This window comes from Triturus cristatus, chromosome 3_1 (assembly GCF_964204655.1).
Source record: "Triturus cristatus chromosome 3_1, aTriCri1.1, whole genome shotgun sequence".
Taxonomy (NCBI): domain Eukaryota; kingdom Metazoa; phylum Chordata; class Amphibia; order Caudata; family Salamandridae; genus Triturus; species Triturus cristatus.
The window spans coordinates 841,458,986-841,482,133 of record NC_140583.1 but is presented as its reverse complement, the minus strand read 5'-3'; positions in this window follow the sequence as shown (position 1 = coordinate 841,482,133).

The window sequence follows — 23,148 nt, the reverse complement described above, 5'->3', positions numbered from 1 at the left end:
AAACTTTGCAGGCATGGTAGGGATACCTCAGATTTTGTTAGTTTTAGAAGGATATCATCTGCAAATAACATTTTTTTGTCATTTCTTATTAATTTGACTTGTAGTCCTATGGAGAGAGCAAATAGTGAGGGGGAATGGGAGATATCCCAGATGGGTGCTTCTATTGAGGGTAGGGGGTGGGGACAGTCCTCCATTTAAAGTTATCCTAGACAATTGACTGTGATAGCCCACCAGAGTCATGGTGGTGAATATGAGGCTAAAGTCTGTTCCCTGTAAAGTCTGCCTAGGAAAGGCCCAGTCCATTCAGTTGAAAGCCTTTTCTTCATCTAGTGTTACCAGAACAGTCAGAAATTATTATGGTTTTTTTCAACCAGATGGACAACTCTGCGAAGATTGTTGTGGGTCTGATGACCTTTCATAAATCCAACTTTATTGGGGTGAATTATCAGGGAGAGAATATCATCCAAGTGGGAGGTCAATATTCTATTATTAATAGAGAAAATATTGAGGAGTGCTATTGGTCTGTAAGAAGGGCACAGTTTAGAGTCTTTGCACTGTTTGTGAATTAAAGTAATGGTTACTTTTCCATGGGAGGGGTGACACCTTCCCCCGAGAAGGAATCGATCAGTCAAGCATGATGTGGAATCAAGAGGTACCCACACATTTTATGGAACTCTCCTGTAAACTCATCTGGTCCGGGATGCCTTAATCTCGTCTTCAGTTATTGAACTATTCAAGGATTCCCTTAGGACAGAGTCGGCTATGGTAATCGGGATTCGTCTAGTTAAGTCTGTTACGTAGCCTCTGAGGCATATATCGCTGAGTAGAATCAATGAAATGCTAGTAGTTTGCCTTCCTCCCAATAGATAGTAGTACCTGTATCCATCACAATTTATCTAATATAAACTCTTTCTTGTCTTTTACATAGTTATCTCACTAGGTATGTGCCAACCCTTTTTCTCTGGATGTGGTGTGTATTCTTGAAGTGCAGGAAAGTAAGTTCCACTCTATTTACGACTAAAAGCATGTAACTGCACTCTAAGAGATTAAATCTCAAGCAGCAAGTGTTCAGACAGTGATTTTCTGTAATTTGCCTCTACTATTTCTAAACTGTACTGTAATTGTTCCTTCTGCAGGCGTAAAAAGCAGGTGGATAATGCGTATACCAAAGCTGCAACTCTTCCAACTTCAAGAGGTGGGTTTCCTGGAACTCTACTATATCTGTGTGCTTACCTATGATGTAGTTACAGATGCACACATATTTGTTTGGGGAGTTTAATTCTTTCACATGAAATGTGAAAGCTTTAACCATGTAGGAATCAATTAGTACATCAGAGTATAGAGCATTGCCAGTCCTTCTGGTTATCCTCCTCATGGACTGGGGCAGGGGGCTGCTTAACACAGGACATGGTGCCTAACACTGCTACGAAGCACCAGTGTTTTGGCATCAGGTGTAATTGGACTTCAGATATCCCAAAATAAAACCCCTTAACATGTTGAAAAAATAAAAACATAAGTACTAGAGTACTAACATTGGAAAACAAAAATTTGGTGTTCGGAGAAGCTGCCCCCAAAAGACATCGACATGGACAAATCTGTGGCCGTCCATTACACCACTGGAGTGCTGCATCATCTATAGCATTCTATTTCACTTCTCGGAGCTACCCCAACATCCCCAACCAGACCTATACCATGTCAGTGTGTTCATAGAGGCAGAGAAATAATTACAAACATAAAATAAATATTCTATGGCTAGTAAGTTTCCAGAGCATTCGTAATGTACGGAATGGAACTTGTCATAGAGTCCCAGTTTACCAACCCCTCCGGTTGCTTAATGCAGTTGACAGAGGTCCAAGATTTACAGGGGTATTAAGTCCACAGCAGGAGACTGCACCAATAGGCTGGTAATATGTCTGTTTTTCTATTCAGGCTGGTGTTGAGCTCTCCTTGCTCGTTGCAGATGGGGGTCTACTCCTTTCCTCTCTGCCTGTTAGAGTGAGATTACCCCTATCCCCCTCCTCCCCTGCTGCAGCTTTATTGACGACGTCCTCCAGCTAAAGTCCCAGGGTCTTTGCTGCTTCAAATATCCTGGATGTTTGGTAAGGTTGGTTGTCTTCCCAATGTGGCTTGGGCTATATATTGACAGAGCGAGCATTCAAAGACATTGAAGTTAACACATTTGTGCTCTCTACTGGCCAATAGGACTTTCTCATTTGTGCTGTAGTCGTGAATGTCCCATGGCTGCTGTCTCTTCCCTGTGTGAAGTTATTCTACTTTGTGTCCTCTGTCCTGCCTAATGTTCACTTGATTATCCCGGAGTACCTCAGAAAGAGGCCTCTGATAAAAGAGGGCCCTCTGGGGCCCTCCGCTTCCTCCTGTAGATCCCGGATTCTCACATTTTCTTTCCTTACACAGTTCTCCAGGTCTTCAAGTTTCAGGGTGGCCATGTCTGCATAGCTCTGCAATGTATTCAATTGTTCTGTGAGGTCCTGGTTACCGTATTCTAGGTGTTGGATTTTATTCTCCAACTCCACAAATCTTATCCCGGCTGAGTCAACGTTTCATCATAGTGTAGCACTCATTTTATTGAGTTCCGACCGCAGGTCTGCCAGCTCCTTTGCCAGGTCCACCTTGAAATTCTTTCTGAGCTCTGTCTGGAATGCTTGTGGGTTCTCTATTAGGTCTGACTTGATTAGTGCCATGGTTCTCCATTTATCATATTCCTAAGTCACTGATCGTTTACGGATGGAACTGCGGCCCTTTTTGAAAGCATCAAAGAGGGTCTTCAGTGTCTTTTGGTGTAGTTTCTTCAGCAGCATTCGCTAATTTGGCATCATACAGTATAATGGGCTGTTGCGTCTATGCCTTTGCCCCTACGCAGAGCCCCTCAAAGTGGGCTGTAAATTAGCCTGGTCAGCCCTGACGCCAATATACTGTCCAGAGAATTTAATGGGATCTGCCTTTACAGGGACCCACAAAATCTCATTCAGACCTGCCGTGTTGCATCTGAAAGAACTGCTTCAAAGGGGGTGGGTGTTATCAGGATCATATAGTGGCCCTTTAGTTCACTCTTCCCCTGGGTCAAGGTCAGGCCAACCTCCAGTGCCACAGGAAAGGACTGAATTGGAAGAGGGACACCCTCCATGTGCATTGCAGGATAATCTAATAATTACAGTTTGCCTTCTCTTGGAAGGATGCTGAGACTCCCAACTGTGACTGTCCCTATCAATCTTCTCCCACTGTATGTCACAGTCAAAACCCACACATGAGCTGCACAGCCTCTGCACTCCGAGGCCAGTCCTCTCTTCAGATATCCTACTGCAGGCTGTTGCTCCTCCATTGTACCCTGGGGAGGGGTGTGGAATTCCTGTTCTCCAGGGCCACAGCGGTATTCAAAGGGATGCCCACCCTTTCAACAGCTTTCTGCTGCGTGGGTGCCATCTTGGACCTACGCACAACTTTGCTGCTTCAGCTCGTATTTTCCAGCCCAGTGCATCAACTAAAAATACAGACCTTTCCATTTCTCCCCACTCTTCAGGCTTGCCCCCGTTGTGTTGAAAGCATGTGTCTTCCTCCATCGGTGGTAATTAGATGGTCAGATCCCATCAGAGTTGTAGGAGCATGAAACCTTCACCATCCTCGGTTTGGCCACCCCTGCCAAAGTCATATCTTTTCAAAAGGAAATCCCTACGTGCACCAGAGGACTGTCAAGGGACCAGGGTAATTTGCCTTGAGAGAATCCTTCAAGGCAAATTTATATGTAAAGGAGCCCCTCTCCAAAATCGTGCACCATTGTCCAATCTCCATGCGCATGATGTGACTCACTAAATATGAGTAGTTTCGCAATCCCCCAGCCCTTCCTTCCGGTATCACTATGGTCCCCTGGAGGAGCACTTACACTTTCTGAGGAGTCACATGGCATCATGGCGGGCCATTTCTTCACATGGTTGCAAAACAGGAAACCTCCTCCCTGGCTAAGAGGCAGTGTTCATAGGAAACATGACCCTGTATTATCACACCTGAAAAACAAAATTTCAAAGATTACCCCCTACCTACCTGCATATACATTATCTTTTTTGTAAAATAATTTAAAGAAGGGCAGCATGTTAAATGAGAATAATGCCTGTTTGACTTCACACAGCCTAGATTTTAAGGTTTCTCTTGGTGCAAAAAGTATCCATGGTCTCCATGGCAACAACTGGCTCCTTATTAAATAAACAATTGTTTACCACTAGACAATGAAATACTTCTGTTACCGTGAATGTTCTTTTCAGATATTAGAAGAACTGTCCTTTGACAAATTGCCTCGTTCCATAAGGGAAGACCCAAGCAGATAGACACTGCCTCCCACAGCTTGTCCATTGGCCTTGTCCTTAATGATGGAGATTGTAAGGGGCTCATTGTTGAATGTATCCCCATCTAACCTGATATAATCCCTGTTGTTTTGCTGCAACCTGTGGCTTCCCTAACTACCCACACCCAATATATGCAATAACTAGACGTTTCCCTTCACTTCTCTTCCAATTGCAGTTGCATCACAAGTTAGCATAGTAGGCTGACACTAGCAGGTGTGGAGGTAAAATATTGGAATACTGTCCGTACAGTTAAATACATAATCAGTCAGTGTGCTGCAAGATGGAATTTCTAATATTTATATTCCACAACAATGTCAGTGTGACTTATATCACACTAATGGCCTGTAAACTTATAACAGCGCTCTTTCAAATGTGAAACTGTAAATGAAACTCTAACATCATAACCTTTTAGTGGTGATGGTGATCAATGTGACTTTTTCTGTGCATATGTAGTTTGGCTTGAAATTATGCTAAATATATTTTGAAGCCAGAGATGAATTACAGCAATAATTTCATCTTCCAGGGAAAAGGGTCACTTATAAATATGGTGTGCGAATAGTAATGCTATGAGATCTGTCTGCTCCAGAGCAAATGCTTACCAGGGCAATGAGCAGCCCAAAATGCGTGCAGAAGAACATTGTGTCAGGATATGTTGAGGCACACACTTACCTTTATGCGGCAGTCCCATTCAATGTGCTACTTCGAACTTCTGGAACTTGGATAGTTTCAGAGCAGGATAGGATGGAATGGTGCTCAGAGTGTAGGCACGCACTGACTGGACAGAAGCCACACATCTCGGACAGATGTGGTACTTGAACACTTGATTAAAGGCAAGAAGGACTCCATGTTCAACATGTCCACAAGAGATTTGCCAATAACTAGAATATAAGTTTCTGATGGTCCTTAGCATGCTTGATAGGTAATCATGATATACAGTGGCTGCAACTGGGTCTTGCAGTTTGGATCCCTTACATCTGTTCTTCGATGAAGTCAATGAATGAAATCTTGGAACCAGAGAAGTATTAGCATCACCCTCACAAGAACATATTTGTGTACTTCTTTGTTTTCAAATGAGTCATTCATTAAAGATTACAAACTCTATAGCACATGCTTGTTTTCACATTTAGGCATCAATGAAAATCACAACTACTTTTGCATTTGCTTATTTCATAACGAGATATCAGATAGGACTCTATACACCTTTTACCTTTTGTTTCACAAGTAGTTACCCCTGTGAGTCACAACTTAATTATTGTTGTAAACTCTTATGACATCATGTTGGCACAGAATTATTGTAGTATGTATGCTGATATCAATAATACTAAATATATGGATACCAGTCGTGTAGATGCAACACAAAATAATAATACATACCTTCCATGGTACAGTTATCAACTTGTTATATTAAATGCAAACAAATCACAGAAGGCCATGTTCCTAATATTGAAGGTAGTTCTCTTTAGCAGTCAATATATTACTAGTCTTTTTTAAGTTCAAAATACGTTTATTAAGGGAAAACAAAATAACATTATAAAGATCAATAGAACATCAATAATCACATAAGGCAAACTAAAACTACAACTAAGAAACAAAGTAAATGTATGCATAAGTTCATTGAACACAGCCTAAAAGAGAAAATGACAAGGTTATGTAAAATGATTGGTGTAATAAAAGAAGGATACAATTTCTGTAGGAAAAAAAAACTGAATACAAAATGCAAAGTAACCGATTGGTATGATAACAACATGAGGAAAGTCAAGGAGGTTTAGAGACTTCTTGTTGCACTGGAGGCAGTGAGAAGGAACGTTTAGCACTAGCATTAATAAAAAGTGTGATGGACAACCATAAATTCGAACGTTTTACTGCCATGTGAATAGGATATACAAAAGTTGCATCTAGTCTATGATTATAGCAAATAGCGTACCACCATGCTTGATAGGATAATTTGGTAAAGTCTTTCCAATTTTTGGTTATTTGCTGAAAAGCATCTGCTAATAATAAGTCAATTATCTTTGTGTTAGAATCCGAATCTGCCAATATAGTGGATAAGCTGCCCAAAAACACATGAGAAATAGAAAAAGGGCAACTAGAGACAAAAATTTAATTAATTTGAGACCATACATTTTTCCAAAAATTGTGTACACATAGGCATGTGAAAAGTAGGTGGGGTAAATCTGCATGCGTAGAGGAACATGTCCAACATTTATCTGAGAGCCCAACATGCCTTGCATTTAAAATAACCGGAGTTAACAGAAGTCTATTATATATAAAGGATAGTGTCTGTGTGGTGTTTGCTGCTCTAGAGGATTTCCTAATATTAGCCCATATCTTATTCCATGTTGCCGTGGACCAACAAACCTCTAGATCTTTTTCCCAAGAGAGTTCCTCTTTAGTTTTTTCTCTAGTATTGCATAAAGAATGAAAATGATTATGTATAACAGAGGCTTTGGGATTAATGCGTAGAAGAGTATGCAGTTTATTAATTGAAGAGGAGGCAGGATTAGTGGGAGGATTTGGGAGTACATATTGGGCATGAGCACTTAATATGGTTTGTTTCAAAAGAATATATTTAGGTTGAAAGGATGTAGGTAGGCCAAAAAGGCTACTGGCTTGCGAGAAAGACATAATATCATTTTGGATGTACAGTTGATGTATCCAAATTAAACATCCCTGTCTCCGTGTTTTCCAATATAAGGGTCTGCCATGTATCAATATCATGTTATTGTGCCATATTGTAGAACTGGAAAAAGAAGTTCAATCTATGGGATCTAATGAAGAGTTGGGGCTTAAAATTTTGGATGAGTGTTTAAATATGGGAGTGGATAGAGATTGTGGTTTACGAGAAAAAGATAAATATTCTTGAAATGAGAAAGGAGAGATAAAAGACCGTTCAAGCTCAGTCCAAAGAGGACAATCTTAGAGAGCCAGCTGGATGCTTGACGAAGTAAAAAAGATCTGTCGTATGTTGGGAAATCAGGGAAATTAACACCACCTTCTGATTTTGGATGGGTTCATTAGGATAAGAACATACGTGATTTTCTATTACTCCACAAAAAAAGAAGACAATGTAGAGTTAATTTTCTTTAAAAATGTAAAAGAAAAAGGTACTGGGATATTGGAAATTGTAAAAAGAATTATAGGGGACAGCATCATATTTATGGTGTCTAAACGACCCCACCAAGATAAATATAAAGGGTGCCATTTAGTAGTCATAGAGGATAATCTCTGTATACAATTTTCCATAGATATTTAATATGTTTGGGGCTCCAGGTTAAATTTGAGATAACACAGTCGTCTCTGGATGTATATTTTGTTAAAGGTAAGATTTTGCATTTATCTTTATTTAATTTATATCTAGAGATAGCTGCAAAGGAGTCAACCTCTTGCAGGAATGCAAGGAGAGAGGTCTGAGGTTTTGAGATAAAAAGTAATACATCATCAGTTTGATTTGAGTATCTTTAAAGCTAAAACCGTGGATGTCTTTATTTTGACGTATTCTTGATAAAAAGGTTCTAAGGCCAGGTTAAAAAGGAACGGGAACAATGGACACCCCTGTCGGACACCTCTACCTAAATCAAAGTAAGAGGATGTACCCCCATTCGCACATAGTGCAACTCGTGGATTAGAGTATACAATTGATATTAAAGAAATAATTTTAGGAACAAAGCCAAACTACTTAAGTGTGTGAAAAAGGTAAGGCCATTCCACTCTATCAAACGCTTTTTCTGCATCTAAGGCTATTGCTGCCAAGGAATGTGAAACATGGGAGGATTTGGACAGGATAACAAAAAATAAATGGGTATTGTCTGTAATACGGCAGCCCTTTACAAAACCAGATTGTTCCATTCCTAATAAGTCAGGCAAGTAAGATTCTAGGCGTATGGCCAAAGCCTTTGAAAACATTTTATAATCAATATTGACTAGAGAGATGGGTCGATAATTTTTACAGTATTTCAAATCTTGACCTTCCTTAGGGATAAGACAAATTAGGACATCCAAAAAGGAGCCAGAGGCCATACAAAGTGCATAAAGGAGTCAAAAAGATTATGCAATTTGGGGAGTAACAGGTGCACAAAGTGTGTAAATAAATTTGACAGTGAATCCATCAGGTCCAGGAGCTTTATCCTTCCTAAGTGTCTGCAGTGCGGTAAGGAGTTCCTTCTGAGATAAGTAGGATTCCAAAAGTGAAAAGTCTGATAGAATGTCAGAAGGTTTTTGAATAGCAGATAAAAATTGACAAATTTGATGTTCTACGGGAGGGATTTCTGATGCTTATAATGTCTTGTAAAATTAAAGAAATTCATTTAAAATGTCATCATCTTTAAATTTCAATGTTTGGTGTTCATCTATTATAGACTCCATGTTAAGTTTATTGTGTTTAACTTTCAAGTAATTGGCTAATACTTTCCCGACTTTATTTTGACCTCCATAAAATTTCACACTAGATTTCAATAAATATGTTGAAGCATTATTTGTCGTTTCCTTATTAAACTGAAATTTGACATTTATAAGTTCTGATAAACAATCTTTAGACTTGGAAGAGTAATAAGAATGCTCCAATCTCTTTATCTTGGCTAGAAGGGTTTTGGTGAGTTCTCTAGATTTTTTGCATTTTTTAGCAACATAACCAATAATAAAATCTCTAGCCAATGCTTTAAAAGAATCCCATACCACATGGAAAGGTAAAGTATCAGATTGATTGAGGATACAAAATTTGTTAGAGAAGGAAGTAAAAGAGGAAGTAAATGTTGAGTCTAAAAGTAGAGTGTCATTAAAAAGCCATTTCTGAGGGTTGTTTGCTTTCTGTAAAACATCAAACTGGATTGTAGTGGGGGCATGATCAGATATTAGAATAGAACCAATATTTGCCACCATTAATGACTGAGGGATAGTATGTGAAGTAAAAAATTGTCTATTCTCGATTGAGTGTGATGAGCCGGAGAGTAGTAAGTGTATTCCCTTAAAGTAGGGTTACAGAGTCTCCAAGCATCTATAAGCTTGAATTGTTTAATAGTTTGTATGAAAAGTTTGCATGCTTTATGAGGGATAAAGGAAACCGTTGAGTTGCGGTCTAAAAAAGAATCAAAAACTTGGTTGCAATCACTTGTGAGGATAAAGTTATCATCAATACAATGTGAAATTTGTTGAGCTAAGAATGTCCAAAAAGAGGAGTCGCCATAAGTTGGCAGGGTATGCTCAGAGGTGAGTCCCTTGCTCACTTTGCCACTGGATTCAAGCAAGCCTGGCTGAAGACGGCTGAAATGCCAGAAACCGGTCCTAGGAAGCTTGTTTCCGGTCCAGGGAAGACATGGCTTGGCAGTTCAGGCTGGACTGTTCCCATGAGGCACAGGGTCAGACTGATTTGCATATGGCATATCTGAACTGGGGTGGCAGAGTGGGCTAAAGAACGGTGATGATTAAACCCAGATCAGTTGACTGGGGGTGAGTGCTTGCAATGTTCAACACTCCGTCCATCATTTCCTTTGGTTTTTGCTTTGTTCACCATAAGTTGGCAGGGTATGCTCAGACGTGAGTCCCTTGCTCACTTTGCCACTGGATTCAAGCAAGCCTGGCTGAAGACGGCTGAAATGCCAGAAACCGGTCCTAGGAAGCTTGTTTCCGGTCCAGGGAAGACATGGCTTGGCAGTTCGGACTGGACAGTTCCCATGAGGGACACGGTCAGACTGATTTGCATATGGCCATGTCTGAACTGGGGTGGCAGAGTGGGCTAAAGAACGGTGATGGATTAAACCCAGATCAGTTGACTGGGGGTGAGTGCTTGCAATGTTCAACACTCCGTCCATCATTTCCTTTGGTTTTTGCTTTGTTCGTCATAAGTTGGCAGGGTATGCTCAGACGTGAGTCCCTTGCTCACTTTGCCACTGGATTCAAGCAAGCCTGGCTGAAGACGGCTGAAATGCCAGAAACCGGTCCTAGGAAGCTTGTTTCCGGTCCAGGAAAGACATGGCTTGGCAGTTCTGGCTGGACTGTTCCCATGAGGCACAGGGTCAGACTGATTTGCATATGGCCATGTCTGAACTGGGGTGGCAGATTGGGCTAAAGAACGGTGATGGATTAAACCCAGATCAGTTGACTGGGGGTGAGTGCTTGCAATGTTCAACACTCCGTCCATCATTTCCTTTGGTTTTTGCAAAAAGAGGAGACCCCAGCAGTGGGCGCGTATATATTAAGTAAAGAGATCGGAACACTCCCCATTTGCAATTTTGTAAACAACCATCTACCATTTTCATCAGAACATTGTGAGATCCATTTGATGGGAAGTGATTTACAATGCTGATATCCAAATCTCACTTTTTAAACCGGCGCATTGACTTGAAACAATGTCACCATCCAACCTCTTTTTCTGTGTGAGTTAATCAGAATTTATTCGAGAATTCACATATATAAATCAAAACCACAGAATTTTTTCATTTTAAATAATTTTATCAAACACCAAACTACCATCTCAGAAAACCTACAAAATTCAGTACATCCTTAAAATTCCACCAGATTCTCTTTCGCACCACACCTACTTCACACTCTCGATCATTCTTCTCAAATACTCCAACTTCCGCACAACACACATTTCAACAATCCAACAAACAATATTTTTTCCATTGTAGTGACTCTGTACTCTAGACTTGACCATCTATCCGTTTGGGCTTGTAATGTAGAATTGGTTTCCTTAACAAATGGATGCGGAGCTCTAATTTCCTCTAGTAGTAGGTCCAATGAAACTGAAGAGGGTTGTTTGGGAGGAGAGGGAGGGTCCTTCTTCAGGCGTTTGCTTGACACTTTACTAGTACCAGAGACTATATTAATGACAGATGACGAGGCGCCCCTAGGCGATATACTTGTTGATTCCTCCATTGAGAAGCAAGGAGAGCGAGAATTAGAACGAGTTTAGAGTTCGCGTGCCAGGGGTGTTGATTGAGATAAAACCTTAAGTAGTTTGCCCATGCACCTGAGCAAGGATGCGGCAAGTAGAGCAGCTCAAGTGAAAAGAGAGTGCTGTCTTTGACATACTCTTCACCAATGATAAAATTACACTTCCCTATTGTAAAAACGAAAATGCATTTGGAGTATAGATGCAGAATATCAAACCCCTGCTGGTATGGCAAGACAGGGTAGACAATCACTTGTAGGCCATCACTTGTTGACCAAACTACCTCGTAAAAAAGGAAAATCATGCTGTTGATTCCTCCATGCTTGTGTTAGTGTAGTTTCATAAATTGTGGAAATAACGGAGTGAAGAATTATATTCCTTTATTCAGATGCAAATAAAAGGCTGGCGCAAATTGTAAGAGACATATCCTTTTACGTAGCATTTCTGACAAGAAAAACCCAGGAAATATAACCAAATTATATCCCAAGTATCGCAGCTTATGGCAAGAGAAAAGAAAAGAAAAAGACATAAAAAAAGCAACAAAATTACTTTGATATCCGGCTTCCTGAGGGCACCGCGCATCCAATCTCCTCAGACGCGATGTAAGATGGCGGCCATTCAAAGGACGGAGCCACTCCGTAACGCAATAATACAAATGCGCTGCTTACGGGATGCCGCGGAAAACGAGGAACGTCCCATTTGATGGCGCCTCACATCCGAAGTATTGGACCTTCAGTTTTACATTTGTGTGGAAGGTGGGTGCTGTGCCCGGTCCGCCGTCATAGCCACCGTCGCGGGAGAATCAGGGACCAGCCGCCATCTTCCTTGGGCGCTAGCCACACCCCGCAATATATTACTAGTCTGATTGCGAGTCACTGTTACTATATCAACCTTAATGGTATTTCAGCTCAGACAAAAATATTGAGTTTCAGTTCATGATAGAGAGAGAGAATGAAATTTAGAAAATGTCAATAAGTACATTATCTACGATATCTAAAGTTAAAATCCCAAACCATGCCCATAGCAATTACATCCTACTTGTAGACCTGAACTTCCATCTGGAAAACCATGCTGATCCCATCTTAGGAGCACTCATTGAAGAATCTTGAAGCCTGGGCCTCACCCAAGGAGTAAAAGGACCCACCCACGTCATCGGACAAGTCCTGAACCCAATTTCCACCAACTTCAACAGCATCCCAGTGGAAGAGTTCACACCAGTCCCCTGAACAGACCACACCTTTATCAAGTTCATCAAGTTCACCGACCCAAACATAGCAACAGCCTCTCCAAAGCTATCAAGTATTTTAACAAATGAATCATCTCCTACACCCACTTCCTGTCCCCCCCCCATCAAACAAATCAACACAACAAGATCCACACCCCAGGCCAGTTGGTAGATGGAGGAACTCAGACTAATGAAACACCACTACAAAGAACTGGAGCACAAATGGAGAATACAGACAGGAGCACATTCAAATCTACACTAATATGCTATCACCAAAATGATCCGGACCACCAAACACACTGCTTTGGCGGACTGCATCATTGCCAGCACCAGCAAAGAAATCTTTGCCAGTGTGAAAGATTTTACCTCACCATCAGAACCTCCAACTCGACAACAGTCTCACAGGACCTCTACAACAATCTCTCTCAATTCTTCAGCAACAAAATCACTGCCATTTACAGCAACCTCAGCCCACAACTGGACCCAACAGACCTCGCCAAAGACCTCCCAATCTTATCCAAAGAACCAAAGTTAACCAAATAGCCCCTCATCACCCCAGAAGAAACCGCAGCCACCATGAAGTCCATTTTCCCAGGTGCCCCATCGGACACCTGCCCCACTTCTCCTACTCCAGAAGACTGCAACCCATCAGTGCCAAGGTCACACCTATTCTGAATGCCTTCACATTTTCTGCAATCTACCCAGATGCTTAGAAACATGCAACTGTCCTCCCATTGCTGAAGAAACCCTCTGCGGACCCTTCTATGCTCACCAACTACAGACTGATGTCCCTGCTACCATTCCCAGCCAAGATCTTAGAGTGAATCATTACCAGACACTTCACAGAATACCACAATGAGCACCAACTCCTTGACAGTCTGGTTTCACACCCAATCACAGCACAGACACTGCCCTCATTTCCGCCACGGCGGACATCTGCATGACTCTGGACAGAGGAGACATGGTGGCCCTCATCCTCCTGGACCTCTCCACAGAATTTGACACAGTCTCCCATCCCATCCTTGTCTAATGGTATCTGACATTGGAATCCAAGGACAAGTCCTCCAACAGATATGCTCCTATCTGGCTGGAAAGACCCCGTCATCCGGCCTGCCACCGTACACCTTGGACTCCTGCGACCTCATCTGCAGAGTACTGCAAGGATCCTACCTGAACCTTCAATGCATACATGACCTTGTAGTAGGCAACAACTACTCTCACAACATCAATGTCCTCTCCTATTTCAATGACACACAACTCATGCTCTACATCACAGACAAGACGTCCAGCACCGAGATCAAGTTTAATGGCTGTCTGAATAAAATCACCCACTGGATGAAGACCAAGTGTATAATGCTAAACACTGACAAGACTGAAATCACAATTGTTGGGAAGAGCACATCATGTGGGATTCAAACTAGTGGTCGACAGAGCTCGGACCAACACCCACCTGTACCAACCACACACAAAAACCTTGGGATCATCGACAGCAAACTCAACATAACTTCACAAAATCAATGCCATTACAGCCTCATGCTTCTATAACCTGAAGATACTGAGGAAGATTTTCAAATCTCCAAATCAGCACCCAGAAAACACACACACTGGTCACAAGCAAGCTGGTCTATGGGAACATCCTCTATGCCGGGATCAACAAAAAACTGACCAGAAGCCTGCAGATCATTCAGAATTTGGTGGCCAAGAATAACTCTCAACCTCCCACACTGCACTCGCATCACACCACACCTGAAGGAGCTCCACTGACTCCCTATTTACAAAGGAGCATAATTTAAAATCCTCAGTTTCAAGGCGATACAAAACACTGACCCAGTGAACCACAATAATCGCATGTGCTTTTGCAAACCTTCCAGACACTTCCCCTCATCTGGACTTCTACTTGCACAATTCCCATGGATACAGGAAACCAGATTCAGCAGTTGAGCCTTCTCTCCGACATCGCTCTTAAAGCATGGAATGACCTGCCACTACACATAAGAGCCTCTTCCTCACTTCTTAAATTCTGCAAGAAGCTGATGACCTGGCTTTTCAAGTAGTCCCACTGGGTCCTTAGTGTGGCTAGACTCAAACAAGCTCAGCACCAGGATACCCTCCTGGGTGATAGTGCACACTACAAATCTGCATAACATAACATAACATAACACATCAAGCATGGCATACTGTAGTTATTCAAAAGAACTCCCTTTTCTTTTAGATATCTGTCCTTCTGTTGTGAAGCCTAAGCCCAGCTATGCAGTCAGGCAGTGTGAAAATATCTAATGTCTGTTTCTCTTTTTTGTCCCATTCTCCTTTCCTGGGATGCACAGTGAACCTACATATAATTACTGTGAATTCAGTTGTGGGTTAAGCTAAATTTGTAAGCTTCCATCACCCATGTTGGATTTGGATTGCCAAGTTAGTGTATCTTGAGAGATTGTCTAACCTAAGAATCTATTTCAGTATCCTGATACTACATTGATAAAACACTGTTTTAAATCCTAGATGTAACTAAATTACAACAAGAAGTCAGTTCAGAAAAGTCTGAGAATAAAATTCTACAAAATGAGCTAACACCGATTAGATATGGAATCATGTTTCTGCTAAAGCCTAATAAGAAAGATGCTAGTCTGCTACCTCCTGAACCTAAGCTTACTGATCCTTGGGCTTTGCCACCTCCTATAAAAGACTGTAAGGCTAGTGTGCAGTCATACTCTCAAGTCCTATCCTTAATACTTCCTGCATCATAAAAGAGACTTAGTGGAGACCCTAAGACATTTGCATTGTTCCTCAGTGAGTGTCAACTATACTGCATGTGTAAACTGATGACATTTTCTGATTATCTGACTAAAGAAGAATGTGTCTTGCTTTACTTGAGCTAGAATGCTGCTAGCAAGATATTTAATTGTTCTGCATTCTGTGAGCCAATGCATAATCTGTTTGCTAGTTATCCACAGATTCTTTCCCTAGACAATGAGTTGTTGAATTTAAAAAGGTCATAATGTCCTATTAAGTTACATACCCACCTTTGAGACTGATAAGTCTGAAGAAAAAAGATCCACTTTGCTTTACCAGGGGTGAAGTGAATTAAATGATGCACTGGCACAAGTATGCAACCGCCATAAGAAATGTGAACAGCTTACAGACTTAGTGGTACACTTATATCATCGTTAACTGAGCGTCGTTCAGAGAAACTGGTGATGATACTAAATGTTTGTAGTATGTTCTGGAGCCTGCGTAATTATGTAGAATCAACATTATTTTTTCCTAAAGAAAATAAGGAAGGAAGAGGTGTGCAAAACGTGTCTATCTGTTATGGAAGGCTTGCACACTTTGTAAAAGGCTAACATATTACACCCAAGTTTCCTAAATGTCAAGCAAAAGTAACTTTCCAATTATGAAATGTTGACCTAAGTCAGGTCCAATTTGAGTACTGAATACTACGTAGTCCTCAGTTGCTTGTAGGATGGTTCCTATGAGAATGACATTACTTTTTGGACAAGAAAAGATTTTTTCAGGATTTTTTGTAATCCTGGGCAGAGCTCCCGGAGTTTCACTCTGCAGAATTCCACGGATTTGCTTAAAAACCCAGCAGAGTTCAGCGAGTGGGTGGAGTAGGAACTTAATTGAATTAATTTTACATAGAAGATTTTACCTGGACCGGCTTTTTGTTAGTGAAACGCGTCACACCATGCAGCAGCTTTAATGCAACTTTTAATATGATATCTTCACAAACATGCATGAAACAAGCCTATTTGTATGAATAAGATCCCCGAATGTGACCCTTTCCTAATGAACCAGAGTTACGGGGCATTTGAGAGAGATGTGGAAAGATGTGGTGAGGGTTTGAAGGGGTGAGAAGGATCTCTGAGCTGCCAAGCAAAGAGCTGTAAGCCTGTTTGCATTGAGGAGCTGACCCCCTCCCCTTCAAAGGGTCCTAGACTAGTTTAAGGAAGACTTTGGGGGCCCCATCTAGAGATCTGTTTGCATATCAGACCAGAGCTCTGCTGGACTCTACTATGTAATTACACTGAAGCTATCTGCAATGCTCTCCTCATTGTTAAAAAAGAAGACAAGCATATGTAAAAGGATGATTTAAAATAATAATTAAATCTCACCTGCTTGCCGCTTTGGGAGAGACCACATTCTGTAGATGGTTACACCGCTGCCAATAGCTCAGGTGGCTCCATGACACCTTGGCGCTGCTCGGCACTGTCCTGCTCTTCTAAAGTGACTAGTGTATACATGGCTGAGCCTCTGTTGGACTCTGGGCTACCACTACCTCAGGTAGCATTGGGACGCCCTGCCTCTGCTGGTGTCTCCATGACACCGTGGCTCTGCTCGGCACTGTCCTGCTCTTCTAAAGTCACTAGGGCATGCATGGTTGAGCCTCTGTTGGACTCTGGGCTTCCACTGCCTCAGGTAGCATTGGGCCACCATGCCTCTGCTAGTGTCTGGACGCCAGAGCTTCAAGTGGAACAATGTATCTATGCTCTCCTGGCTCTGCCATACCAGAGGCTTTAGTGGCTCAGGGGCATCGTGGCTCACTGGGCTGTACGATGCCACAGACTCATGTGGCTCGGGGATGCCATGGCCGTTACACACGTAAGTGGCAGGGAGGCGCTTTGGCTCTTCTGGTATTTGGCTACCAGGTGCTCAGGTGGCTCGGGGATGCCATGGGTCACTCAGCAGTATGCTACCACAAAAAGCTCAGGTGGCTTGTGGAAGGTACACATAGAGTAGACACATTCGGTCGGCATCATCACAGCATGAATTGCTGATGATGGTCTCAGCAAAAGTCCTGTGATAGCCGTCATCCTCCAGGGTGCCCTCACGGCAGTCATCCCACTGCACGTCATGTGAGTCTATGATGTTCTGGAGTGGGGATGCCCAGGGTAGCACCTGGAGCAGTGCCTTGTCGCTGTTGTTAGGTGCCTGCTCCATGAGCGATTTGCTCAGGATCTGAGCCTTAATTGCCTCCAGGTACAAGTGGTGAGCGTTCAGTAGCCAAGTGCAGGTGGTGCAGGGGTCAGCCCTCTCCAGGCTGCTCTCACTATTTTGTTCACACACAAAAATGTTACACCCCAGAACAAGCGCATATTCATTATTTATGGTGAAAGTTGTTGTGAAAAGTGAATTCCATTACAACTTTTTTGCTGGCAAATTGGAAGCGAACCTCGTGTCTTTCAAATACTCAGAGTTATGAGTGCAAAAGGCTAGATGCATCCCTTTGTTATGATTTCTGTCTCCTTGTCACAGGTTTTAGGAGAGACCCGCCTCTCTCCTGTTCTCTATCTATCCAAGAGTAACCTGCCTAAAGCGGGCACTACTATCTGTGAAAAGATACCCAAAAGATGCACGGCTCTGGAAATGATACAAGTGGGGTAAGCATTTTAAGGCAAAAGGGGTGACGTGTGCCAGTAAACTCTGCTTTGCAGGCAAATCACAGAGTTTTGTCAAACTCCGTGCTCCAAGCAGAGTGAGTAGTGGCCAAACTCCACAAACTCCGCCGGCGGAGCGGAGCTTGCTGCCCACCTCTAATTTCTAGCTAAGAGTCTCAGAACATTACAAGGATATTAAGGGCCTGATTGTGGGTTTGGCGATCCAGGGACTGCTGTGCCTTTGCCACCGCCAAATTGGCGGTCCGACCACCCGGTTACTATGCAGGTCGTTACATATATAAGACACCGCTGCTGCAGCACTGCACCGCTGCCACCACCAGTAAATCTCAACCACAACGGTCAAGCAAAAAGCATCTGTTGGAGGGCGGTCTGCCAGTCAGACCACCGGCCCAATCACAATGTGCTTAACCGCTGACGTTCCTGTTGCGGTCCAACCAATCTGAGTTGACAGAAAGGGAGGGGCTAAAGGTTGAAACAAACCTGTACACAGCTACACATGTCCTGTGCAGCCACGGAGCCAATCCTATAGGTCCAGCCACTGCTGTACCTCATGGACAATGTCCAAAACAGAGAGTATTGTGAACGCAACCAATGGTAAGCTATACCTGTACCCTATTCCATTGATTACACAGCAAGTAGATGACCTGCCATGGACCTGGCAAGGATATGGGGTCCATGTGCCAAACATATTTTGTGGGCCCCCTTTAGAAATATACACAACGTACAATCCAATTACAGCTACATGATACCCTCTTTGGTCAGGTCACTGACACTGCACAGGCATGCATCACAAAAGTCGCAATGTATTCACAAATAAAATTGGGATATTGTTGGCAGTCAGTTACTGTAACACAGCAGCAGCAACTCATGAATATTGCACTAATCATTTTCTGTGACACCCTCCCATTTCGCATATGGCAGGTCCTGGTGTGATATCAAACATGGATCTGCAAGGATGAGTTAAGAACCTCAAAATATACATGCCTTACCAAGTGACTGTCATGTACTCTCTCACAGCACCCACTCCAAAAGGCAATGTCAGGTAAATAGGATATAAATTAAACAGGGTGAGAAGCATCCAAAGGTAACAATGTGAAGAATCCCCGCAGAAAATCAATGCTACTATCAGGGTGAATCCTGAAAGCCTTAGTGCCTGGGCCACAATCCATTTTTGCACAAGCCTCGAAACTCAATGCCCTTGGTATTTGTAGAGTAAAGTACATTAGAGACAACCAATAGCATAGCCAACTGTCAAACAGATGTGTGTAATGTGTAATGTCAAAGTATAAAACTAAACACAACAGTAACTGCATTTTTTGCTGAAATATCAACTAGGTGTAAGGTACACACACTAATGATCCATCTCCAAAAAGTAAATCCAAAATACCATTAGAAAACCCAGATGTAGTGAAACAATTAACCAGCTTGCACACTTCAAACACATATGCAATATACAACATTGGGAGAAATTCAACTTAAATGATTTCTACATTGATGAAAACAACCAGAAATGCTTACTACATGATAACCAATACAATTCATTGTCAAGCCTAATTATCATCCATCCCACATATCCATCCATTGAACCTGTCCTCTTTTCCTGTGTGACTTCCACACTGTTTGCAAGGCCAGAATATGCAATCCCCTCAAGTTGCACAGCAATCAGGGATAAAGAAGCACAACTATAGTCACACATCCCCAAATTTACATGAACATTAACTTGTAAAAGAAGTAATGATAGGACAACTGACTTACAAAACAAACACATGTTTTTATTGTCCAATAACCGAGGGAATGGTAGCAAAAAATGCCAATGGCTAGTCCAAATGTGTCCTTTTGTGGACCAGCACAACGCTGCTCCACATAACTTGCCTATCAAAACACTGCCTGGGGAACCTCCCCAGGAAGGGGCATTGAGTGGGCAGTCCAGGCACCTCAATGATGTCACCTGGGAGTGGGGGGATTGGTTTGGCTAGGGGGGATGTGGGTTGGGGGTGTATTGGGTTGCAGGAGTGGTGGTCTGGGATTTCGGAGGGATTAGTCTTCTCTTGGGAGTGGTGGGTTTGGGTTTAGGAGCGGTCTATTTTTTTCTTGGGAGTGGTGGGTTCAGGTTTAGGAGGGGTCGAATTTTTATTGTTAGTGGTGGGTTTGGGTTTAGGAAGGGTTTCTTTTTTCTTGGGAGTCGTGGTTTGGGATTTAGGAGGGGTTCGTTTTTTCTTGCAAGGGGTGGGTTCGTATTTAGGAGGGGTAATTTCTTTCTTGGGAATGGTGCATTGGGATTTTAGTGGGGTTGTTTTATTTTGGTGGAAGGGTTGACTTTCTGCTTGGGAGTAGTGGTTTTGGAAGTGGAAGGGATGGGTTGGGGTGAGGGAGTCTGTTCCTTGGTTTTGGGAGGGAGGGTTTTGTGGGTCACAGGCATAAGGCTAAGGGCAAAGAAGTATGTGAGACAGGAATTGGGTTTAGGATAGTCGTAAGTGTATTGGGCTTGGGAAGTAGAGGGAGTGGAAGTGTCAGATGTGGGTGGTAGTGTTGGTGGGTCAAGTGTGTGCTGTCTGGGTGAGTGTGTGCATTCTCATCTGGTGTGTGAGGTGGATGGACAGGGTATGCTGGGTGTTGTGGTCGGGTCTGCATCAGGGCCTGACTGGTCATAGTGGGCATCATGCATTTTCCTGGGAGGCTGGAAGGGTTAGTGCCAGTTTTGCATCACTGGGGGTTTTGTTTTTGTTACTGGGGGTTGATTTTACAGCAGTGCTGTAATATTCAACCCCAGTACCAAAAGAAGCAGTGCTTCATACTTGCATACCACTCCCCTCCCCCCCGGACTGGTCCTACAAAATTGCAGAGGCTGCTTTAGGATGCCAGTCTGGCCCTTGTCTGTGTATGTGGGTGTGGTGCTTGTGGCAAAGCTGGGCATGATGGATGGGTCTGTGTGTGTGGGCATTATGTCTGAGGCAATGCTAGGTGTGGTGGATTGGTCTGTGTGTTGTGATGGGGTGTCTGTGGCGATGCTGGATGTGGTGGATAAGTCTATGTGTGTGAGTTTGGTGTCTGGGGCAATGCTGGGTGTGGTGGTTGGGTCTGTGTGTGCAGGTGCAGTGTTTGGGGCAATGCTGGGTGTGGTGGATGGGTCTGTGTGTGCGGCTGTGGGACTTGGGGGAATGTTGGGTGTGGTCTATGGGTCTGTGTGTGCAGGTGTTGGGTCCATGGGAATACTTGGGGGTGGTGAGGGCGGTGAGTGTGTGATGTGTGGATGCATGCTTGTGTCATTTATGTGTGTGTGGTACTTATGTCTGTTGCTGTGGGTGCATGCAAAGGTATGAGTGTGCTTGGGATAGGATGTGGAATAGGGTATGTGGATAGGAATGGGGTAGAGGAAGTAGGGGGTGCAGAAGACTGGTGCGAGTGGACGGGAGTGAGGGAGGAGGACAGAGCCTGAAAGGATCTCTGTAGGGCAGACAGAGCACCATGGATGCCTTCTGGGCCACCATCTGCTGCAGATGGAGGCCTAGCCCCTGGATGGCACTCTGTAGTACCGTCTGACCTACATAGATGGTCATCAGGAGGTCAATAGCCTCCTCACTCAGGGCAGTGGGGGCGGACTAGGGCAGGGGCAGAGGTGCCTGGTGAGAAGGAGACTGCTACTCTATAAGGGGAGCGGGCCGGACAACTTGGTGGAGATCAACAGAGAGGGTGGAGATTGACTGTGGGTGGTGGACAAAAAAGATGGTGGTACTTGTCCTTCTGGGTCCACCACTGCTAGAGAGTGTCCACTGGAGCATGACTCAGATGAAGATCATGTAATCAAGCTTTTGCCCTCTGTGGCAACCCCCACCCTCTTGGCCACTGACTCCATCGGTCTCTGATGTTTCTTGACCAGAGCACTGTGGCCAGCAGCTTCCCCACTGACGTCGGCCATGTAAAACATAATAGGTTTATTGCATGTGCCAGGACGCACTTTACTAACAGCTTTGATCACCGTACATTTATCAAGCATTCAGAGGATTCAACCTAGTACCTGTATGTTCGTGGATACATTTGCATGTGGAAATACATGCATGCTACCCCAAATTAGGGGGGGCCAGGGTCCGGCGCACACGCTTGGATGGTTGGGAGGACTGACCAAGCTGTCCTTCGGCACTCTTAGGTCCTCCCACCTCTTCCTGCAGTGGATACTGTACCGGTTATAGACCACCCCCAGGGTCCGCACCTTCGGGCGACGGCTTTCAATAAACCTTGCTTTTGATGGGCGTTGACCTATATGGATGAGAAAGATCCTGAAACTAATCTGGACAGCTAGTGTAAGGACGACGTCTTGGTCTAAATCCATCTTGTAGGCAGCCACAACATACATTCATTACCACTTAACACACTACATGTGTCATTTCCACAGGCTACGCACTATTAAGACATTGATCCTCAAGTTCTTATGCACGTTGACTGTGCTCAACGATAGTCAGGTCCTGAACTGAATAATGCTGCCCACTAAATGTATGTAGGCCAGGGACATTCTAACACTAATGTCAGGTGATGATCTATGGAAAACACCACACCGTTGTGCCATTATGAAGGGCAAGGTAGTTGTGCATCACTGTACAGTTACCTTTAGTGACAGGCCCATTTACTACACGCATATGGACCATGCACAGATAACATAGTATGAAGGACATCCTAACATTCAGATAACATAGAAGGGGCAGGAATCTGTGTCAATGATTGTAACATCTCTTCCAATGTGGGGACATGTCAATTAAATAATGTGACATCTGACTACGTATGATTGACTTGCTGTGGTATATGTAGCCATCACATGACACACCTTTAACCACATGCGGCATTGTTAAAGGGATGACATCCAACATCCCATCAAATGTCTTGTGGAATATGGTGGATTTTAGCAAGCTGGTGATTCAGACAACAAGATTACATCACGATCAAATAACGATCTGCACTGAATGTGTCACATGTGCAATAGGGCTGCACAGTGCAAGCATGACATGTGAAAGTGACCACAGAGCTGTTTGATGAAGTGGCTGAGGATGAAATATATTTATCACTTTGGCATTGTGGCCCAATGTAAAGCTGGCCTGGGTTCACCACGACCACTAATCGACTTATAGTCAATGTATGAGTAACGAGGGCCCTTATGGGTTTATATTACTGATTTGGTGCACAACCAAGTATCTGTAGGTCTACAGGGAGAATACTTTGGGCGTTTGTAATATTGTCACAATACCTCTGTCCCAGCCTGGCCCATGTGGTAGACTGAGTACACCATTGGCCATACTG